General features: G+C 45.5%; 1 protein-coding gene across 4 annotated transcripts in view; it reads right to left on the reverse strand.

Annotated features, from left to right (window-relative positions):
• Positions 1-24,894, reverse strand: part of TEAD1 (TEA domain transcription factor 1) — a 299,909-nt gene that overhangs the window by 251,445 nt on the left and 23,570 nt on the right. The gene's annotated exons all lie outside the window — the stretch shown is intronic.

Raw genomic sequence — 24,894 nt, forward strand, 5'->3', positions numbered from 1 at the left:
ACTGACTGGTCTATAGTTTCCTGGGTTGTTCTTATTTCCCTTTTTATAGATGGGCACTATATTTGCCCTTTTCCAGTCTTCTGGAACCTCTCCCAATATCCAGGACTTTTCAAAGATGATAGCTAGAGGCTCAGATACCTCCTCTATCAGTTCCTTGAGTATTCTAGGATGCATTTCATCAGGCCCTGGTGACTTGAAGATATCTAACTTTTCTAAGTAATTTTTAACTTGTTCCTTTTTTATTTTAACTTCTAAACCTACCCCATTTCCACTAGCATTCACTACGTTAGGCATCCAGTCACCACCAATCTTCTTGGTGAAAATAGAAACAAAGACGTCGTTAAGCACCTCTGTCATTTACAAGTTTCCTGTTATTGTTTCTCCCTCTTCACTGTGCAATGGTCCTACCCTGTCCTTGGTCTTCCTCTTGCTTCTAATATATTTTTAGAATGTCTTCTTGTTACCCTTTATGTCTCTAGCTAGATTTAACTCATTTTGTGCCTTCGCTCTGCCCCTGCATATTTGCGTTATTGCTTATATTCAGGGCTCGACAAACCGCATGATTTCATGGTCATTTTCACCCAAGCTGCCTTCCACTTTCAATTTCTCAACCAGTTCCTCCCTATTTGTTGAAATCAAATATTTAATAGTTTTCCCCCAGTAAATTTCTCAACTTTCTGAAATAAGAAATGGTCTCCAATACAGTCCAAGAATTGATTGGATAATCTGGGCCCTGCTCTGTTAGTTTCCCAACATATGTCTGGATAGCTCAAGTCCCCCACCAACACAACATCCTGCGCTTTGGATGATTTTGTTAGTTGTTTAAACAAAAAGCCTCATCCATCTCTTCTACCTGGGTAGGTGGTCTATAGTAGACCCCTAGTATGATATCACCCTGGTCTTTTACCCCTTTTAACCTAACCCAGACTCTCAACAAGTCTGCCTCCTATGTCCATCTCCACCTCAGTCCAAGTATGTACATTTTTCATATACAAAGCAACACCTCCCTCTTTATTTCCCCGCCTGTCCTTCCTGAGCAAGCTGTACCCTTCTATACCAATATTCCAATCATGTGTATCATACCACCAAGTCTCTGTGACGCCAACGATGTCATAGCTGTGTTTATTTATTAGCACTTCAAGTTCTTCCTGCTTATCCCCCATACTCCTTGCATTTGTATCCAGGCATCTAAGATACTGATTTGATTTTGCCCTCCAGTTCTGCCTTTTCCGTCCTTTATCTCTGCTCTTATAGCCCATGCTTCCTCCCATTTCCAACCCATCTCCCAGGTCTCCATGTTTTTCACATACCTGTGGGCTTTGGTCACCTGCCCCTGTTGAACCTAGTTTAAAGCCCTTCTCACTAGGTTAGACAGTCTGTATACAAATATTCTCTTCTCCTTCCTCAAAAGGTGAAACCCATGCCCCCACCTGTGGCCTGCAGTGGGCAGAGGGCACTAGCTGCCAGCCCAAGAAGCCTGGGAATCAGCAGCCTTATAAGAACATAAGAATGGCCATACTGGGTCAGACCAAAGGTCCATCTAGCCCGGTGTTCTGTCTACCAACAGTGGCCAATACTAGATGCTCCAGAGGGAGTGAACACAACAGGTAATCATCATCCATTTCCAGCCTCTGACAGAGGCTATGAACACCATTCCTAACTGCCACCGATGGACCTAACCTCCAAGAATATATCTAGTTCTTTCTTAAACCCTGTTAAAGACCTGGTCTTTACAACCTCTTCTGGCAAAGAGTTCTACAAGCCAACCATGTCCTGTGTGAAGAAAAACTTCCTTTTGTTTGTTTTAAACCTGATGGCTGTGTCTACATTAGCAACCCTTTCCGGAAAAGGGATGCTAATGAGACACATCGCAATTGCAAATCCGCGTGAGATTTAAATATCCCCCGCGGCATTTGCATTTACATGGCTGCCGCTTTTTTCCGGCTTGGGGATAAGCTGGAGAAAAGCGCCAGTCTAGACGTGATTCTCCGGAAAATAAGCCCTTTTCCAGAGGATCTCTTGAAAGTAGGAATAAGTTTTTAGCTCTAGATGCACTAATTCGAATTAGATTAGTTCGAATTAACTAATTAGAATTAAGTTAGTTCGAATTAGTGCTGTAGTGTAGACATACCCAGATGTGGAAAAATTTGCAAATGTTTACCCCTTTCTCTAGATCATTTATAAATAAGTTGAATAGGATGGGTCCCAGGACAGACTGTTGGGGGACCGCACTAGTTACCTCTCTCCACTCAGAAAACTGACCATTTATTCCTACCCTTTGTTTCCTGTCTTTTAACCAGTTATCAGTCCATGAAAGGACCTTCCCTCTTATCCCATGACAACTTACTTAAGAGCCTTTGGTGAGGGACCTTTCTGGAAATCTAAGTACACTATATCCACTGGATCCCCCTAGTCCCCATGTTTGTTGACAGCCCCCTTCCCCCTCAAAGAACTCTAATAGAGTGGCCTCATAAGGAGGGGGCCAGAAGTAGCAGCAGGGGAAGGCTGCCAGCTTCCAGGCTGCTCTTGAGTGATGGAAGCAGCAGCTGGCGGAAGGTGGTGAGGCACTAGCCAGCAGCCCTCTGCTGCCATTTCTGGCACCACACAAGGCTGCCAACTCCCAGCCTACAAGAACGCATGGGCTGAGACAAGCAGCCCAGCACAGGGTCAAGAGTAGCCCCTGTCTGACCGTGGCAGGCAGGGAGAGGGGTAAATGCTCCAGCTCAATGGGCTGAAACAGCTTCCCCCGCCCATACCCATTTAATCAGTTTAACCTGTTAACTAATTAAATTGGATTTTACATCGCTTTTTTTTAACATCAGTAAAACTGTAAGCTCCCTGAGGCAGGGGCTGTCTTCTTGTTCTGTTTGCACAGCACCTAGGACAATGGGTCCTGGTTCATGACTAGAGCTTTTAGGCTCTACACTAATAATAATAAATAGCAATAATCTTCAGAAAATAGAGACTGTCTAGGGTGTTAGCATTGAAAACAGAGGTGGTCCTACATCAGAAGATAAAGCGGGCAAGGATCCTGCAAGGTGAGTCTCCTGACGCAGCAGCAGCAGCAGCAGCAGCATGTGGGTGAACATGGGGAAGGATCGGCATTAGCCACTTCACAGCAACTCTGCAAACCTCAGAAAATAGCTGCTGGAAATTTTATCTTGAATGTCTCCATGTTACCAACAATTGACTGGACACAAGTGTCTGAGTCCCTTCCCCAACATTCCATTCTAAAATATGAAATGGGAAATAAAACTTTTGCACAAAATGTCATGGACAATTTTTACCATGTTCTCACAGCCCTGATGATATTACTTTGTATAGCAGGACAATGCACTATGACAGCCAATGGAAGAGAAATTGCATTGGGTAACACCAATATAACAACCACTTAAAAGGAACTGGTTCTACTCTTAACACTTGCGCATAAAGTGCTGTATCAAGCAGATGATGAGAAAGAAAAGAAATCAGACAAAAATTAGCTTTAGAAATTTGTACTATCATTTTAATAAACTGAAAAGTAAGCAAAATTGGTCGTGTTTATACAAGCAACTTGACTGCAATGTAACAGAGGACAGGAGTAAGAAACTATATCCTTATAAAGTAAAGCTCATCTTTTACTTATCTAACCAGGAGAAACAGAGAGAGTCAGTGTCTGCTGAAGGGGAAAAAAGCCAATATTAATGCTGGCAAAAAGGAAAACAAAGTTTTACAAAGATAAGAATATTTGCAGACTGGATAGCATAAAACTAAACACTGCTTATTCTTCTGTAAGAAGTAAGAGCACATATTGCATACTAGTAATTCCTACTGTCACACAGAGAATGCATCTGAGGAATGCCAATGCTGAACTTGTCACTATGAAAATAGATAGTTTAAGTGATATTAAATGAGGATGAAGGTTTCTGACCTTGAACATTTTTGTAGTAACACACAGTAATGAAAATTCAGTATTTACACATCATCAATCTGGTTTTCAGAATTTTTGCTTCTTTATCAGTACTGTACTATTCCTTTAATGGCCATGGGATTTTGGTATTAAACAGTAACTAATACCAATGAATTATCAGTTAATTATAGCCTCCTGAATTTCAAAAGTCAGAACTTCTAGATATCCTTAGTATTTTTGTGAAATAGATCCAGTAGTTCTAAATGCAAGAAAATTCTAAGACTATTCCTTATTATTGTTGCTGATGAAGAATCTTCATCCTGCTACAGAATCCTGCTACTTTAAAGTAAGTAGACTTGTGCTCAGGCACACAAAAACAACCACTACCACCACCAAAAGCTAAAAGCAAACTCACAGAGAACTTCTGGATCAGTACTGACATCATCCACTAAAATGAAATCAGACACCGACCAATCAGGTACCATTTGGCTAACAGTACAAAACAAACAAAAGCTGGGCCCACTGATCCACAATGAGGGAGGGAAGTGGAAGAGACTATTATTCCAAAAGCTTTAAATGATGTTGCTGGGGACAATGCCTATGCAAAGCCTTTTAAAGGAAGGGGACCCTCCTCATGAAAAGTCTGATAAGAGAGAGTTGGGGTTGTTCTCATTGCTTTCATTTTTTATATATTTTTAACAATGTATTAATTGCAAAACCCTTAAAGAGGCACAGCATGTGCTAGAGGCAGCAGTCCTTCCAGAATGGCTCAGCACCGGCAATCGCAGCCAGATTTTCAGAACAGTTCAACATGTTGGGTGCTGAGCTCTTCTGAGCTCTTTAAATAGGCACTTTCATGGGAGCTGAGGTCATTAGAAAAATTTGGCTCTAATCGTGGGTGTTGAGCACTTGAAAATCTTCCTCAAGGACTGTTCTGCAGAGAAGCACATTTTTTACATACAAGTATATACAGACACTCTCTCTCTCTCTCTCTCTCTCTCTCTCTCACACACACACACTCACACTCACACTCACACTCACACACAATTATATTTTAAAGGGATATTATAGAGCAGATCCTCTGATCTCTCCAGCTGAAAAGCCTCAGCAATTTCTTTGTTTTGCACTGTTGAACCTGTAGGTGTTAATATTCCAATGTGAAATCCTGTTCACTTTCTTCATACAAGTACAGGCAGTCCCCGACTTACGTCGGATCTGCACCTACGAACGGGGCTTTTCTCGCCCCGGAGCTCACGGGCAGCGGATCGCCACCTGTGTCCTCCGAGGCGAGAAAAGCTTCTCCCGGTCTCCCTGGTCTGCTGGGGGGGTCCAGCAAAGCCGCTGGACCCCCCCCCCCAGCAGACCAGGGACACCCGAGCAAAGCCACCCAGGCGGGGGGAGTCCCGCTGCCTGGGCGGCTTTGCTCGTTTGCCCCGGAGCAAAGCCGCCCAGGCAGCGGGACTCCCCCCACCTGGGCGGCTTTGCTCCTGTCCCCCTGGTCTGCTGGGGGGGTCCAGCAAAGCCACTGGACCCCCCCAGCAGACCAGGGACACCCGAGCAAACCCGCCACCTGGTCTGCAGGGAGACGGGGAGCAAAGCCTTGGAGCACGCCCGCAGCGGGACAGCCCGGGCACGCTTGGGCTGTTCCGCTGTGGGCGTGCTCCACGGCTTTGCTCTCTGTCTCCCTTGCAGCTAGTGCCCCCCCCCCAGAAGATCAGGCTTTTCTTGCCTACCCCTGGGGTAGAGCAGCTGGGGGCTGCCGGGTTGGTCCCACAGCGCCGCTCCGGACCAACCCGGCAGCACCCCAGCTGCTCTGCCCCAGGCGTCCTGATTCAGCCGCTGCTGGTCAGTTTCAGCAGCGGCTGAATCAGAACGCCTGGGGCAGAGCAGCTGGGGTGCTGCTGGGTTGCTCCAGTAGAGCCGAGGAGCCGCGCTATTGCAGCAACCCAGCAGCACCCGAGCTGCTCTGCCCCAGGCGTCCCCAAGTCAGCCACTGCTGAAACTGACCAGCGGCTGACTACAGGAAGCCCGAGGCAGAGTTGCTCTGCCCCGGGCTTCCTGGAATCAGCCGCTGATCAGTTTCAGCAGCAGCTGACTTGGGGACGCCTGGGGTTCTTAAGTTGAATCTGTATGTAAGTCAGAACTGGCATCCAGATTCAGCCGCGGTTGAAACTGATCAGTTTCAGCAGCGGCTGACGCCAGTTCCGACTTACATACAGATTCAACTTAAGAACAAACCTACAGTCCCTATCTTGTACGTAACCCGGGGACTGCCTGTAGTTACATACTCAGATAATTATAGTGTATAGGATTGGAGCCACTGCATGACATCACTGCTGAGGCTGATATACGGCCCAGTGCAATACTTATCGGATATGCCAAACTTCCACTCAATTCAAGAGTTCGGAACTGACATATATTTCACTAAAACCACATATGGTTTGGTTTTAAAAGGTTCAGTTTAATTGTGTATGAAGCTTATTGGATGACATCAACTCCCCTGTATTTCCCTGAAGAAAAAAATGCAACGTATATCTACATGCTACAGTTTGGACTGGACGTAGTTGTGGGTTTTTTCATTACCAGTTATACTGTACAGTAAAGTATACCAAGACAGGTAAGCACAATCCAGAGTAGAGATGTGAATATGCAGGAAAGAAGTTAACTGGTTAAACACTTTAATTGCAATTGTTTAACTAGTTAACCATGCCAGAGCTGGGGTCCAGCTATTTCACTGTGTAGGAGTGTCCTCCAACCCGGCCCTCCATGGGCAGGGAAGATGGGGTGGCTGTTCTGGCCAGATGGCCAGGGTCCTCCTGCAGGGTCCCACCCTGCCAGTTAACCAGTTACCTGGTAAGCATGCGGGTAAGGCTAATATGCTCACCAGTTAACTGGTTAACCTTTTACATCCCTATTCCAGAGGCAATGAATAATTTTATCAACCCTGGCATTCTATAAATAAGGAACATTAGTCACACGTCGTTAACAAATCAGAATTTTTCTACCCTTCCTTTAAGAACCAGTCCTAAACTGCATGCAAATAATGAAATATTGTGTGATGGATTAGTATATATGCCACAGAACTCTCAGCTCTGGGCCAGATTTTTAAATATTTTGTATGTGACATAGTTTATGGTTTGCTATAATCTCCTGTCAAGCTACGCACACAACACACCATATACTGTGTAGTTTTGACATAGGGTTATATATTTTCTTTTTGCAGGTGTTGAATTCCAGAAATAGCTTCTCCTCCTATATAACTTTACTGGAATTCTGCACACACACAAAAGTTAAAAAAAAAAAAAAAAAAAAAAAGCTCTTGTCTCAGAAAAGAGTCGCAATCCAGACATTTCAATTCATTTGATTTTTTTAAATTTTTGTAACTGTTCACTTGCAAGTCAAACATCCATTTTAAATACTGGTACTTTACAAATGTTAGCTATACTGGGAACTCACAAAACTCCCTTGCAAGGGCAACATGCAGGATTAAATTTTCGCTTCTCTCTGAAGCAGGATTTGCTATTTCAATACTTATTTCAGTGTTTAAAATTTGTACTCCAGTGTGCTAATTCTTGAATCCCTACCCAATCCCATGTCAGCAAGGCTATGCAGAAGATCTCTGGCATGCTCATGGATCAGACCCATGCCTGACTTTAAAACACAGAGCACTGGCATCTATGACCCTCTCTTCTCTATATGGGGTGTGTGAATCAGTGAATCCACATAGTTGCAGAACTGCTGACCACTCCCCCAGCTGCATTCTCTAACACACTTCATACCCCCTGCAAAACACTACGCTTGTCACATACACGTCAGTAGCATCGGCACTGTCTGCCTCCCACTCACTTTGTGGACTAGCATAAAACTGTTGGGGACTAGCATAAAACTGAACAATTCTACAGAGTTTTCTTCCATGACATATTTTGTTCTGGGCTTCTATGGTTCCTTAATTCTACAAACTACAGAAACAGGTGCCATATGAAAACCCAGTATACACAGAACAGCAGCAGCTCTACTATATTTAGGTTAACGTTGGAAGGGACAACAGAAGTTTAACAAATCCGCTTTTTTTAAAAACAGACACAAAATATAGGGGCTAAAAAGTATTCCAATACAAAATACAAATCATTATAAATAAAAGATCTCTCTTGGGAGTAGGACGGACTTCCCAGGTATATGGGATACTAATTTTTCATCCAGGACAAGAAGACATTTCGTTTAAAAGATAAGATGACAAAAGACTGCCAATCCCTGGAGATTTTTTTCCAAAGCATAACACAAGCGGAACTTCAGACAAGTCAGAATTAATTTACACTGCTTTCTACCTACATATTAGACACCTCTTAGTTATAGTTAAAGGAGGACTTTGCAAGAACGGAAGAAATAATTGGAAGAATCAGATAGTGGCCTACATAAATTCTTGTCAGTTAATCCCCGAATTCTAAATCCTGGATTCAAGATTTTAACATTCCCCATAAGGAAAATCAGTGGTAGACAGCCCTTTGGGGCATATGCTATAGACTTTACTCTTGGCTTTCAGTTTCGAAGAGACCTACATTTACAGCTAAAATATGATCCATCAATCACCTTCACCTATGCATTGTGCACAGAGTGTTCAACTATATATGCCAACTGAGATTCACCAATTCATACACTTGAAGATGACAAATGATATTGTTTAATCCTTTAATCGATACTGTGTGAACCCACCCACAGAACCAACTTTCTGGCAATAAATGCATATGATGTCTATTGTGGGCAGTGCTCACAAGTCTTCTGACTATGCCCATTTCATTTGTGGCAAGGTGAAGTCAGAACCCATTTTGAATAACACTGGATCAACAAAACTGGTAAAATCTTCTATAAATCATGGAGCGTGTAGATTAAATGGTAGCTAGCGTAAATTGTCATGGCTCAGCTGAAGCCAATACCCGTGATGTTCAAATCAAAGTGTTGCCCAAAACACTATTTGTATATTTAAAACAAAAATAAGATGTGAGAGAAAGTTTATCACTAAAAACTCTTAATTACTACAAGACAGATGGTGATTACACACATGTTTATATATATATATAGGAAAGTGTGTACCTGCAATGTCTCAGAAGCAGCCCAGTAAAAGAGCTCAGTCAAAAATAAATTAAGTAGTTTGTTAACTAACATCCTCTCTTGTCCAGAGATCCTCCAGCCTCTGCCAGATATGGCGGAGAGAAGTGGAGAGGGGGAAGAGCATGAGTTTGCAGGGGCATGTTCATGGACAAAGGCCTGTGTAGGAAAACTGAGGTGAAATGATGTTTTTATTTCAATAAAAATAATATTTTGATCCTGAAAATGTAGAGAAATAGTTGACTCCTATACACCAGCCATTCTTGTTTATTTTCATGGAATATGCCCCTTAAACAGCCTTTCCATGCTGCCTGGTAAAAAATCCATTCCCATGCTTTCTCCCATAAACTACTCACATAACTGATATAACCATAGGCTGATGTGTCCCTTAAGAGGAAAACAGTATTTAATTTCATACTGAGTGTGCATAAAATTCTGCAATCAAACACTTCCACAACTTCCACTAACTCAAATATTATACTTAACTTGCTATCTCACAGTGCCATCTAAATGCCCAGGAGTTGAGTAACCCAAGCTAACTGATACATAAAAGACTGGGTGAAGTGTCTGTACTCAAACTTATTGCCCAGAGGAAAAATACTTCTACTGGACAAGATATCAGGTGCATTGCCACCAAATCACAGGTGTGTATAACAATGCTAATACAAGTGAAAATACAGCTGCATGAGTTATGGTGATTAATAACAGTCCCCAACACATTAACTCCAATTGTACAGCAATATCTATTATTTATAAGGGGCTCCCTCCTCATACATTTACTATTGTTCTAGACATTTTCAATACAGGACCTAAACTAATTTTACGTAGCTAAGTCTCACTTCCTTTCCCTCCATGACTTGCATATAAAGTGTCTGAACTATTCCAGAATGGGTGTGCCCACTTTTAATAGGGTTAGTTGTCTTCTTGATTTTACAAGAAAGAATTTTACAGTCCAGAGAGGATGAGTCATCAGTTAATCTTTGTCTAGTTGCCAAAAACCTGCCCCTCTTCATTATGAACATAAAGATAAAAGCTCTTACACTACATTAGCTGGCATACGCCTACACAGACGTATAAATAAATTAATTGTGCCTGGCCTCAAACATCCAAAGAGGTGTAGTAGGAACTCACTCCATCTTGTTTCATTAACAAATTAAACTGAAATAGAGCATCAACATTCTCTTATGTACATACACTTGGCTGTTATTCAAAAATGTTCTGTAAGTGCATAAATAAAATAACTGTACATACAATAACTCTGGTCATCTGAAGAAATGGGCTGTGCCCATGAAAGCTCATGATCCCATCTACATGTTTTGTTAGTCTATGAAGTGCTACCAGACCATTGGTTGTTTATCCTGTACAGAATAAGGCAGCTACCCCCTGAAGCTTCCATACATTCAATGACTTTTCTAATATTTGTTACTTTGTACGGTGAATTATGTGAATGCCAACAAAATTATTTTAGCAAATGCTAAAATGCATTCTAAATGTCAAGTTAAACCCTTTTTGCTAATTCTATAAAACTACTCAGAACCTTTAAAGTTATGTATAGTATGAAGCAACTACACCCAGGGCTGGGGATTATTTAGATCCGTGGTTCCCAACCTTTTTTATATGAGACCAGCAAACCCATTCACAGACTTCTGGCACACTGGTGACATTTTATTTGCATATTTGCATACCCATTATGCAAATAATGAAAATGCAAATATACAAATAAACTGTTGCTGGTCCGCCAAAAGCCACAGTCCCGATTACCCCCCAGTGCCAGCCCTAACCCCTAGAGCTCCCCACCCCTCCACTACTCCCCAGTGCCAGCCACTGACCCCAGAGTCCCCAGCATGCACCACCCCAGTGCCAGCCTCACACCCTCAGAGCCCTTCACTACCAGTCCATCCCAAGTTCCCCAGTACCAGCCCCCCACAGCTTAGAGCTTTACCACCACCAGACCCACCAGCACCAGCCTCCAGTTTCCAGAGCCCCACAGCACTCAACCCTCCAGAACCCTCCCCCCAGTGCCATCCCCCAATATTAGCTCTGCCCCCAGAGCCCCCCAGTGCCAGCTCCCCACCCCGGATGCCCCAGTGTCATTCCCTGCCTCTTAGAGCCCTCCATCCCTTAGAGCTCACCAGTAGTAGCACCACCCCGAGCCCCGCAGTGTCAGCCCCTCACCTCTTAGAGCCCCCCAACCCCAAAGCCCCCAGCACTAGTCCCGGCCCCAAAGTCCCCAGTGCCTGCCCCACACCACTCACCTAGCCCTGCACTGCCTCCCAGCTGCCGACTGAGAGCTGCTGCCTGGGTCATGGTTGCTCTAAGGCTGCCATGATGGGCTCCGCGCAGCCCTCCCACAGCACAGCAAAATGCTCTTCCACATCCAGGAGGAGATCCCACCCGTGGCCGGTGCTGGTTGGCTGAGAGGCAGAGCAGGACACACAACAACTACGGTGGGAGCAGTGTACCCCCCCGTCCGACACCCAGAGTTGTCAGGCCGCGGGCCAGAGGTTGGGAACCACTGACTTATACCTCTCTCAAACCTATCTATGCAAGTCACTATTTTGATACTGATACTTCAGAGCTATATCAACTAGTTGCATCAGGCAAGTCATAAGGGTTACTGTGAGTAAACAGATTGTGTGTCTGAACTGACACTGTTTTCAAGACGCTTTATTTTAGAAGATCTGGGCTAATTTACCTTTTTTCTCCACACATCTATTTTTTTTAAATATACCGTCCAACAAGAATCCAAATTAAAAAGCACTGCATAATAAACTATTGCTGAACTAGAGACCAGTATTAATTGAATAAGTCAACATTCATTTTTTCATCATCAAACCATGCTGTAGACCAACTGTGCTTTTTCTGGAATGTCTACAATCTTTAGCATGAGAAAGTTAATACAAGAACAACCTGAAAAACAAGTTTAACACTACTTAGCCCCAAGCTAGGATTACACACACACACACACACACACACACACACACACACACCTTTCTAACATTTCTTACGAGAGCTTTGCTTGTGCAATCCAGTTAAAAGCAATTTGTTAAAATTGCTCTGTGATTTTCTTTATCCTTATACTGTATAATTTCACCTGCATTTCATAAGTTCAAAGAATCAGCTTTTGGTAATTACATACTTTTGTCTATCTACCGAAAAATGGAAAAAGTGCTAGGAAGAAGGTATAGAGAGAGGGTCGACAAAATGGGGAAAAAAAACAAAAATGAAAGAAAGACCCTACAAAAGTAGCTAAGTTTAAAAAAAAAAAAAAAAGGAAGAAAAACATCCCAGAGGACCAATTACACCCAATCAAACTACCATAGCTACCAAAGATCAACAATTTTAAAATCATATACATCAACTGTCACAAAATTGTTTACAAGCTCACTGCTTGTTTATTATTGTATGTAAATTGTCCCTAAAGCACCAATGAAAATTTAAAAAAGCAAACCCCCACAACACAACCAGGACCTACAAGGAAGTGATCTCTGATATTTCATTGTTGTTGCTACAGCTGCAGCTTCCTGATTTCAGTACGGGAGCCAGGAGGAAAAGAGGGCAATGATATTCTTATCAGAGCAACGGAGAGCTGATTCCATGTCCCAGGAGCTCCCAGCTGGCAAATCTCTCAGCCCTGGTCTACACTAGGGAGTTATTTCGAAATAACCCCCCTTATTTTGAAGTGATAAGCAGAGCATCTACACTACCAATAGCATTATTTCAAAATAACAGGCTGGTCATTTCAAAATCTGTACTCCTGCTTTCCTTGGGGAATAAAGCTTATTTTGAAATGGTTATTTTGAAATAGCATTATTGTGGACGCTCTGCTGCTGCTATTTCAAAATAACAACTCCCCAGAGTAATTTGAAGTAATTACTCCCCAGAGTTTCCTGGAGCTCTAAGGGTGAGTCTACACTGCACCATTTTTCAAGAATAATGGCCATTTTTCTGAAAAAACAATACAGTAAAACTCCGATGGTCCGGCATCCGATGGTCCGGCACTCCTGATGGTCCGGCACCATCAGGAACCCGGAAGTGCTCCAAGCAGCCGGACCATTGGAGCTGCTCTGCCCCCAGCTTCCCCGATTCAGCCGCTGCTAAAACTGACCAGCGCTGAATCCGGGAAGCAGGGGGCAGAACAGCTGGAGTGCTGCCAGGTAGGTCCAGTAGCGCTGCCCCTCGGGGCTGCGGGACCAACCCGGCAGTACCCCAGCTGTCCCGGATTCAGCCGCTGCTGAAATTGACCAGCGGCTGACTCCAGGAAGCCCGAGACAGAACTGCTCTGCCCCAGCTTCCTGAAATCAGCCGCTGGTCAGTTTCAGCAGCAGCTGACTTGGGGACACCTGGGACAGAGCAGCTGGGGTGCTGCTGGGTTGGTCCCCGCAGCGCCGAGGTTTGGTGATTGCTAACAGGGAGCGCGAACAGGTGATTGCTAACAGGGAGTTTTGAGAGGGAGTTCTCCAGGTGAAGAAGAAGCAGGACAGCAGCGATGGTTGATGATGGGTCTGCTGTTGTTACCTGCACGGCGTGTGCCATGTTTGTCTTCCTCCCGGAAGAAAGAACGTATTTCATCTGCAGGAAGTGCAAGCTGGTCGAGATTTTGGAAGAAAAAATTAGAGGACTGGAGGCCCAAGTGTCGACCTTACGCTTGATCAGAGAGGATGAAGACTTCCTCGATAGAAGGCAGCAATTGATCCTCCAAGCACGGCAGGCAGAGGAGCCAGTGAGGGCAGTATGTGACCAAGAAGAGAACTGGCAGCATGTAACTTCTAGAAGGGGAAAAAGGCCAGCACGGGATTCCCCCGATACTATAGAGGTAAGCAATCGCTTTCAAGCTCTCTCCACAGGCTCTGCAGTGCTGAAAGCTCTGGAAGGGACCTCAGAAGGTAGAAACCAGAAGGGAGCACCATCTACTGAAAGGCATGGGATGCGTAGTCCTAGGGATGGGGGTTCCACGGCCACCACCCCCAAAAGGAAACGACGGGTGGTGGCGGTCGGGGACTCCCTCCTAAGAGGGACTGAGCCATCCATCTGCCGTCCAGACCTGGAATCTCGAGAGGTGTGCTGCTTACCGGGAGCTCACATTCGGGATGTCACTGAGAGGCTTAGCAAGCTGATCAAACCTTCAGATCGCTACCCCTTCCTTCTTCTCCATGTAGGAACTAATGATACGGCCAAGAATGACCTTGAGCGGGTTGCTGCGGATTATGTAGCGCTGGGAAGAAGGATCCAAGAATTCGGAGCGCAAGTGGTGTTCTCGTCCATCCTCCCTGTTGAAGGGAAAGGACTGGGCAGGGATCGTCGAATTGAGGACGTAAATGCGTGGTTGCGCAGGTGGTGTCGCAGAGAGGGCTTTGGTTTCTTCGATCATGGGACTCTGTTCCGGGCGCAAGGATTGTTAGGAAGAGATGGGATCCACCTAACAAAGAGAGGAAGGAGCATCTTCGCGGGCAGGCTTGCAAACCTAGTGAGGAGGGCTTTAAACTAGGTTCGTCGGGGGACGGTGACCAAAACCCTGAGGGGAGTGGGAAAGTCGGATACCAGGAAGAAATGCATAGAGCAAGGAGCGAGAAAGGAGGACCCCAGTTTTGAATGGAGAAGATAGTGCAATCAACTGGTTACCTGAAGTGTTTGTACACTAATGCGAGAAGCCTGGGCAACAAACAGGAAGAACTGGAGGCCCTGGCCCAGACCAAGAAATATGATTTAATTGGGATAACAGAGACTTGGTGGGATGACTCGCATGACTGGAGCGCTGTCATGGAAGGATATAGATTGTTCAGGAAGAATAGGCAGGGGATAAAAGGAGGAGGAGTTGCACTATATGTAAGAGAGCACTATGATTGCTCTGAACTCCAGTATAAAGAGGGAGAAAAACTTGTTGAAAGTCTATGGGTCAGGTTTAAAGGAGCAAACAGCAGTAATGTTGTGGTTGGTATCTGCTACAGGCCACTGAACCAGGTGGATGAGGTAGATGAGGCTTTCTTCGGACAACTGAGCGAAGCTTCCAGATCGCAGGCCCTGGTTCTCATGGGGGACTTTAATCACCCTGACATCTGTTGGGAAACCAATACGGCAGTACACAGGCAATCCAGGAAGTTTTTGGAGAATGTTGGGGATAACTTCTTGGTACAAGTGCTGAAGGATCCGTCCAGGGGCCTTGCACAGCTTGACCTTCTCCTCACAAACAGGGAGGAACTAATAGGGGACGTAGAGGTGGGTGACAACCTGGGAAGCAGTGATCATGAGACAGTAGATTTCAGGATCCTGACCAAAGGAAGGAAAGAGAGTAGTAAAATACACACCTTGGGACTTCAAAAAAGCAGATTTTGACTCCCTCAGAGATCTGATGGAAAGAATCCCCTGGGATGTTAACATGAAGGGGAAAGGAGTCCAGGACAGCTGGCAGTATTTTAAAGAAGCCTTATTGAAGGCACAGAAAGAAACCATCCCGACGCGTAGCAAGAGAGGCAAACCTGGTAGGAGACCGGATTGGCTTACAGGGGAAATCCTTGGTGAACTTAAGCACAAAAAGGAAGCTTACAGAAAGTGGAAACTTGGACAAATGACTAGGGAGGAGCTTAAATGTATAGTTCGAGAATGCCGGGGGGTTATCAGGAAGGCGAAAGCGCAAATGGAGTTGCGACTGGCTAAGGATGTGAAGGATAACATGAAAGGTTTCTACAGGCATGTCAACAAGAAGAAGGTGATCAAAGAGGGTGTGCAGTCCCTAATGGATGAAGGAGGTAACCTAGTGACAGATGATGTGGGGAAAGCTGAAGTACTCAATGCTTTCTTTGCCTCTGTATTCATGGACAAGGTCGGCTCCTGGACTGCTGTGCTAAGTGACGCAAGATGGGAAGAAGATGGACAGCCCTTGGTGGGTAAAGAACAGGTTAGGAACTATTTAGAAAAGGTAAACGTACACAAATCCATGGGTCCGGACTTAATGCACCCAAGGGTACTGAGGGAGTTGGCAAATGTCATTGAGGAGCCTTTGGCCATTATCTTTGAAAAGTCGTGGAGAACGGGAGAAATCCCGGATGATTGGAAAAAGGCAAATGTAGTGCCCATCTTCAAAAAAGGGAAGAAGGACGATCCAGGGAACTATAGGCCGGTCAGTCTTACCTCAGTTCCCGGAAAAATCATGGAAGGGATCCTAAAGGAATCCATTTTGAGACACTTGGATGAGAGGAAAGTGATCAGGAATAGTCAGCATGGATTCACAAAGGGCAAGTCGTGCCTGACCAATCTGATTAGCTTCTATGATGAGATAACTGGCTCGGTGGACATGGGAAAGTCAGTGGATGTTATATACCTTGACTTTAGCAAGGCTTTTGATATGGTCTCCCACAATATTCTTGCCAGCAAGTTAAGGGAATGTGGATTGGATAAATGGACGGTAAGATGGCTAGAAAGATGGCTAGAAGGCCGGGCCCAGCGGGTAGTGATCAACGGTTCAATGTCACGATGGCGGTCGGTTTCTAGTGGAGTGCCCCAAGGTTCGGTTCTAGGACCGGTTTTGTTCAATATCTTTATTAATGACCTGGATGAGAGGATAGATTGCACCCTCAGCAAGTTTGCAGATGACACTAAGCTAGGGGGAGAGGTAGATACGCTTAAGGGCAGAGATAGGATCCAGAGTGACTTAGACAAATTGGAGGATTGGGCCACTAGAAATCTTATGAGATTCAACAAAGACAAGTGTAGAGTCCTGCACTTGGGACAAAAGAATCCCAAGCATAGTTACAGGCTGGGGACCAACCAGTTAAGTTGTAGTTCTGCAGAAAAGGACCTGGGGGTTACAGTGGATGAGAAGCTGGATATGAGTCAACAGTGTGTCCTTGTAGCCAAGAAGGCTAATGGCATATTAGGATGCATTAAGAGGAGCATTGCCAGCAGATCCAGAGATGTCATTATTCCCCTTTATTCGGCTTTGGTGAGGCCACATCTGGAGTATTGTGTCCAGTTCTGGGCCCCCCACTACAAAAAGGATGCGGAAGCATTGGAGAGGGTCCAGCGGAGGGCAACCAAAATGATTAGGGGGCTGGAGCATATGACTTATGAGGAGAGGCGGAGGGACTTGGGTCTGTTTAGTCTGCAGAAGCGAAGAGTGAGGGGGGATTTGATAGCAGCCTTCAACTTCCTGAAGGGAGGTTCCAAAGAGGATGGAGAGAGGCTGTTCTCAGTAGTGACAGATGGCAGAACAAGGAGCAATGGTCTCAAGTTGTGGTGGGAGAGGTCCAGATTGGATATTAGGAAAAACTATTTTACTAGAAGGGTAGTGAAGCATTGGAATGGGTTACCTAGGGAAGTAGTGGAGTCTCCATCCCTAGAGGTATTTAAGTCTCGGCTTGACAAAGCCCTGGCCGGGTTGATTTAGATGGGATTGGTCCTGCCTAGAGCGGGGGGCTGGACTTGACGACCTTCTGGGGTCTCTTCCAGTTCTATGATTCTATGATAAGGGGATGGTTGGATGAAATAACAGGATCTTGGTAACTAATTGACCATTCATTATCAGTTGGAAATAGGTCAATGGAGGGATGATAGGAGTTGCTATAGGGAACTTTCTGGGTGTCTGGCTGGTGAGTCTTGCCCACATGCTCAGGGTTTAGCTGATCGCCATATTTGGGGTCGGGAAGGAATTTTCCTCCAGGGTAGATTGGCAGAGGCCCTGGAGGTTTTTCGCCTTCCTCTGTAGCATGGGGCACAGATCACAGCTGAAGGACTCTCTGCATGTTGGGTCCTTCAAAGTATTTGAAGGCTTCAATATCTTTGATATAGGTGAGAGGATTATTCTAAGAGGGGTGGTTGAGATTCTGTGGCCTGCACTGTGCAGGGGGTCAGACTAGATGATCATAATGGTCCCTTCTGACTTTAAAATCTATGAGTCTATGAGCGCCCCAGCTGTTCTGTCCCAGGCGTCCCAATTCAGCCGCTGCTGAAACTGACCAGAGCTGACTCCAGGAAGCCCGGGGCAGAGCAGCTCTGACTCTGGCTTTCTGGAGTCAGCTGCTGATAAGTTTCAGCAGCAGCTGACTTGGGGACACCTGGGACAGAGCAGCTGGGGTGCTGCTGGGTTGGTCTGGTAGCGCCAAACCTTGGCGCTATGGGACCAACCAAGCAGCCTTCCAGCTGCTCTGCCCCAGGCGTCCTGATGCAGCCGCTGCTGAAACTGACCAGGGCTGACTCCAGGAAGCCCGGGGCAGAGCAGCTCTGCCTCTGGCTTTCTGGGAGTCAGCTGCTGATCAGTTTCTGCAGCGGCTGACTTGGGGACACCTGGGGCAGAGAAGCTGGGGTGCTGCCGGGTTGGTCCAGTAGCGCCGAGGAGCAGCGCTGCGGGACCAACCCGTCAGCACCCCAGCTGCTCTGCCCCAATCGTCCCCAAGAGCAGCTGAGGTGCTGACAGGTTGGTCTCGCGGCGCTACCGGACCAACCCGGCAACACTCCAGCTGCTCTGCTGCAGGCGTCCCCGATTCAGCTGCTGCTGAAACTGACCAGCAGCGGCTGAATCAGGGACTCCTGGGGCAGAGCTGGACTATCAGAAGGGAGGGCTATGACGGGATCTGGGGTAGCATCCCCCCACCCCACCCCAGACCCCTCATAGCCCCCCCTTCTGATAGTCCAGCATATCTGATAATCTGGCACCCCCTGGGTCCTAAAGGTGCCGGATTATCGGAAGTTTACTGCACTAGCATCCACAAAGCAAATGCATTATTTAGAAAGCAAAACAAAATAACAGACAGAGGAATAAGGCCTCTCCCGAAAAAATGCTTTTTTGGAAGAGGCCATGTGTGAATGCAGAATCGGGAGTTTTTTCAAATAAAGAGGCCTCCAGGAAATCCCACTGATGGCCACTCTATCCACACTCCTCAGGACTCTATAGTTCCTCTTCCACTGTAGCTCTTAAAGCTGCAGACACAGGGAAAAGGTCTTGTGGCAGGAAGCTGGCCCTCAAAGCCTCCAGCCACAGCACAGCTGCTAGTTCCTCACATTTGGCCACCATTTCAGAGCCACAAGCCCCTCAAAAGCCCCGTCAATCCCAGGGAGCACTCGCAGGGCTCCCAGTAGCCTGCCAAGGGCTGCAAGAGGCCTGCGCTGTCCTGGTCTGGGGTGGAGATTTTGGCCCTCCTTGAGGATCAGCTGAGTAGCGCTGCCCCTTAAATGCCACTCGGCAATGCAGCTTGGAGCCCAGGGTCAGTGGGGGACTCGGAGTCCTCTGCTGTCCCCAAGCTCCATGAGGGTGCTTCCGCTTTGAAATGCACAAGAGCCCCCGCTGAGGACTCTTGTACAGTTCAAAGGAGGAATGTGGAAGTGCCTACTGACTAGTCAAGTAGTCGATGGATTTTCCATCAACTACTCAACTAGTAAAGTAATCGTTAGTTAACATCCCTAGACTGAAGGGGCATTTGGCCTGCAAGCAGGCCCTGGCCAGGTGGCCACTGAATCAGTCCTTGCTTGGGTTAATATGAGCAGTGTAGGGCTTCAGCCACACCATGAGGGCATAGGCCACATCCCACATGATACTCAGTGGCACTTCTACATCCCTGAGGGTATGTCTACACTACCCCCCTAGTTCGAACTAGGGGGGGTAATGTAGTCATACAGAGTTGCAAATGAAGCCCGGGATTTGAATTTCCCGGGCTTCATTTGCATAAAGCCGGCCGGCGCCATTTTTAAATGTCGACTAGGTTGGACCCCGTGCCGCGCGGCTACACGCGGCACGTTCCACGAGGCGTACAGCTAGTTCGGATAGGAAGCCTAATCCGAACTAGCGAGTCCGTGCCGCGTGTAGCCGCGTGGCACAGGGTCCGACCTAGCCGGCATTTAAAAATGGCGCCAGCCGGCTTTATGCAAATGAAGCCCGGGAAATTCAAATCCCGGGCTTCATTTGCAACTCCGTATGACTACATTACCCCCCCAGTTTGAACTAGGGGGGTAGTGTAGACATACCCTGACCCTGATGGTGTGCTCGGGGAAGAAAGTGCCAGCCTTCTGGTAGAGGCTGGAGTTGCGGAAGACATGGGCGTAGCGTGCCTTCCGACTAAGATGTCCATAAACTGGCCGTGGTTGTTGACCAAGGCCTGCAGGACCGTCAAAAAGTACCCCTTCCGGTTGATGTACTGAGCTGCCCAGTGGTCGAGGGGCCCGGATGGGGATATGGGTGCCATCAATTGCCCCCCTGCAGTTGGGGAAGCTCATGGCGGCAAATTCAGGTTGCTCAGGCGGATGACCCAGTGCAGCAGTACAGTTTTGATGGCCCTCACCACCAGCAGAAGGAGGCAAACAAACAAAACAGAAAATCAAAAGTGTGCCTGAGCCCTTGGGAGGTCCCTGAGCCCTCCTCTTTTCCCCCCACAAACACCCCAGGAGCCACCCCCCAGGGCTCTGTGAGAGCTGGACTGCAGGAACTCTCCTCCCCCCCAGGAACGGGGCTTCCCCCAGCATCCCCATCCCTCCCCCTGCACCCGATAACTTTCCCTAGGGTCCCCCTTTCCAGTACTCCCCCCCCCCCCCCGGGACTGCAGCCCGAGAGCGCCATACCTACATGAGGAGGGCCTCAATGGTTGATTTCCCCACACCGAACTTGTTGCCCACAGACCGGTAACTGTCTGGGATGGCGAGCTCCCAGACGGCGATGGTGACCCACTTCTCCAGGGAATGGTGGGTCACATCTGGGTGTCCCATCATGTGAGGGCAGGGGTGAGCCAGCTCTAGGAGGACAGCTCCAGGAATGTCTCCTATCCTTATGTGGCAGTTCTGGAGCCACTGCTGGTCATCCCACTGGTGTCCAGCCACCAGAAGCGTTGCTCCATGGTGGTGTGCGGTTGCAAGAGGAGAACTCCCACACACAGGCAGAGGTTCTCCTTGATCAGTTAGGGGTCGAGTTTAAGCAGGGTCATGAGGGCAGCCTGCAGAAACTGCTGCAGAAACTGCAGCACCACAGTCAGGGGCCATGGCGTGCCCAGGGGCAGGTCCGGCTCCATAGCAGGGAGCGCTGTGGTGTCCAAGGACAAGGCAACCAAAGGACACTGTGGAAATGCTCAGAGAGGTAAGCAAGCCCACAGCAGAAGCTGAGAAACGGCTGTCCAGGGGGGTCCCTTTAAGCCAACATCTCAGCTAGCTTCAGGCAACAGCTCTAGGAAGCAACTGCTGACTTAATGCCCTGCCTGATCTGGTTCCAGGTGGCCTTAAATGCTAAATAGCGTCCACACTGATTGGATGCTATTTTTTGAAATAACGCATTGCTATTCCAGTGTACTTTTTGCATGTGGACGCACTATTTCTGGAAGATCTTCTGGAAAAACTTATTCCGAAAGAAGCTTGCAGTATAGACATACCCTAAGTCGAGGTAGCGCATCCACAATAACAGAGCATGCCTTGGACTAATTTTTCATAAGAGCAATATGGTACTATTGTCCATTTGATATTCTGGCTAAATTTTAATCTGGATAACTATGTTCTACTACCCAAATTCTTCCTGAACTTTCACTTATTCCAAATTAGTACAGGCAATGTTTTACTTCACGTCCTGTCCTCAACTACAGCATTTCTATAATGCTGTGAAACAGCAGCCAAATTCCACTCACACTGAGCTGCTTGTCTGAGGCAGCTGAAGAGGTTCCAGTGTACGTATGTAGTATGGGCCAAATCCTGTCCTCTTATGTGCAGATCCTGCTCCCACTGACAAGTGGGGCTGTGTGTATTGGATTGCAGAATGTGAGCCATAACTCTCAATGAATACATATTTTCAGCTACAGACAGGTTGTAATAAGCTGTTGGTACAGTGGTGACTTAATGGTAATCGCATGTGACATCATCTAAAAAACAATGAAAATTTAGCAGCTCCTGGTATGGACAACTTGCCCCCAGGAGAACAGCAACATGGGTCAGATAATGTAATACTAACTTGCTTCTTTGCACAGTGCTTCAATCAATAAGCAGCTTTCTTACAAGCCTGCTGTATTAATGATTGCTTTAAGGCTTGTGAAAAGGGCTATACAAATCACTTTGCTAAGCTGCAGCCCACAGGACAAATTAAGCCAGCTACTAAGTGGGTGTCATCTGCACAGGCCGCCAGGTCTTCAAACTGAGGTGCCAGCCACAGCAATCCTGAGGGGGAAGTGCCCCCTCAACAATGGATCTGGATCAGCAGCTACTCTGCAGCTTCTTCCATAGCCAGAGAAAGCTTGGCAGTGGAATCACAGGGAGTAATTATAGCAGATATGGGGTCAAAAGAGGATTTACTCTCTGTGTAGCAGGAGCTGAGCTGAACTGGGGCCACTCATGCGACCCACTCACTAGCCTATGTTGACCATAACTGGGGTAAAGATTGTCTCTTTTGTTAGTAAAATAAATCCAATTTTAAGTTGTACAGCCACCAATATCTTGCTGTAATGAGGCACCATCCTCAACATGTTCCAGCTGCAGCCCGTTACATGTAAGATGTGCAATGCTTGATGTAGAACTACAGTCCTCCTTTCCTTTGTGAAGTTAACACTTACTATAGGAGAGGGTAACTGTACGGGACTTCAGATGAGTGACTCCCTTTCAACACAGAAAGAGTCACCCATCCAAAACCACACATAACTTAGTTTACCCCTGGCTCTTTGCATTATTTAACTATAACCTGTAATGCAAAAGCATCCCTTTAAAGGCACAATACTGCCAAGTTACACATTCAAGTCACCTTGTGCTGCACAGACACACATTTATTCTCTTAACTAATTCTGTATTATAATCAGATCTTGCCAGTGCTCTAGGCAAGGCTCTACCAGCACATCTCTGGTGGCCAAATCAGTTTTGCAGAATTTATGTTTGCATTTGTTGGAAAGCATCTTCTACGTCTCTTGGATGATTGAAATGTTACCTAGGGCAGCACAGTCTTGCTGAGACTCCAAAGGGAAGTGATGGGATGAATGCTCCACTGTAGTCAGTGGAGCTGAGCTGAAGTAAATCTGGTCAAGGGTAACTAAGGTCAGAATTCGGCCCACTACCTCCAAAACAAGTGTAGAATGTCACCATTTATCTTAACCTGGTGTTGATTCTGGAGTCTAAGTGTTGATGTTTAAATTGCTGACTGTTTGCTGATAAATTTGGGGAGGAGGTAAACCACTAATCCCCTCCATGATCTGTCCTCTTTTTCAGTGCCCCAGAAAAATTTGACATCAGGCTCCTCTCACTTAGGAGTAGCCCCAGTGAAGTCAAGAGTTACACCAGTGTAAAACATTCATACGTATCCAGAGAATCAAGCCCATTGTTCTTAGCCAATCACAGTAATTTCCAGCTCTCCCTTTCCATATTAAGAGAAAAAGGGATATAACATATTCAGTTCTGCCCTCTTCTTGAGTCCAATAACCTCAAGAAAGTTGGGAAGGTTACAGTTAAAAGAAATAAGTAGGTTTAATTATTGCCCTACTATAGGGAGAGATGTTTTATGAGAGACAAGCAAGTGATGCCTATTGTTGACCAAGCAAAGTCATTTTGTGTAAATTACACTTACAGGAAAGTTCAAAAAATTAAATATATATAATACATTTTTTAAGCAATGTGCTTGCAAAAGGGAAGTAAAAGAACAGTTTTCAATTTGTAAGATTTCAACCTCAAATATGATTAATTTGATTGAATAAATGAACATACATAGTACATTTGAATCAGAAACTCGTAAAGCTTCGATTATTCTTTCTATAATTAATTTGAATTATTTTGTGATTTGTAACAGTAACATTTTTCTTTGCACTAAAGTGACAGTTGAATAGGCGATTTGATTTTAATTTTGTTAGCAAATTTTTTATGATCCCCAATCAAAATAATTATGACTTTTTGATTATGAAAAATAAAAATAATTACTTAAACCTTTCACCCCGCATATTATGGGGTTAAAAGTAGTGCATTCAGCTAACGTAAGTGGCAGGATTGTTTATGCAAAATTTGGTATCTTTATTTTGCACAAAGAAATCCACAAAAAAGTCTTCAAAATATATAGTAGATTTTGTTTTTGTTTTTAAAATATGTAAACAAAATAAAATAGCAAAGTAGAAATAAATTAATTTGGTACATAGAGATTTTCTTTCTTTATGAAACATGTCAAATTATGACATTTAAACCTAATAATTGAACTTAGTGTATTCACAGGACAGTAATTTCCCCTTTCACCACAGACTAAAAATGTAACTTGTTTCCTGATGGTCAAGGAGACATTTGTGTGGGGGGGAGAGGGAGGAGGAGGAAGAGGAGAGTAATTCCACTGTCCATTCATTCCTGGGATATCTCATTTCCACAAAATATGGAGTCTTTGTCAGTGAGGTTACCTAGGAATAAAAGTTATGTCTCAATCTTTAATTCAAGTGCCGGCTATATACCATCTGGTGACAAAATCAAAGCTAATATGATTTTTGTGGTTAAAAACTGTAGAGTCACATAGTACCCTGGACAGAATATGACAGAGGAATCACTTCTTCAAATCTCTTTACTTATATATAGTTTACAAATCAATAGTAGTAACTCTCAATTTGTTAGCATGAAAGAGGCTTGTTAGCATATGTTTAATCACGAGGTCATATACACTGATGGGGTTTTCCATTAATGGTTACCACTAGAATGGCACATTTAATCCAAATAATGTTCTGCCTTTACGACCCTCTTCTTGAAATTTCCATGAACAGTGAAATGAATAGTATGATGAGGATAACTCAAATAAGCTAATGAAGTTGCATGGCCCAGATACAATTACTTTCTACTGCAAGTAGCTTTATAAAAAGGATGAGTTTGCTATGATTTGGTGAAACAGTAGACATTCAATATAAGACATAAGAATGGCCATACTGGGTCAGACCAAAGGTCCATCTAGCCCAGTTTCCAGTCTGCCGACAGTGGCCAATGCCAAATGACCCAGAGGGAAT

The sequence above is a fragment of the Pelodiscus sinensis genome, chromosome 4, assembly GCF_049634645.1.
Source record: "Pelodiscus sinensis isolate JC-2024 chromosome 4, ASM4963464v1, whole genome shotgun sequence".
Classification (NCBI taxonomy): domain Eukaryota; kingdom Metazoa; phylum Chordata; order Testudines; family Trionychidae; genus Pelodiscus; species Pelodiscus sinensis.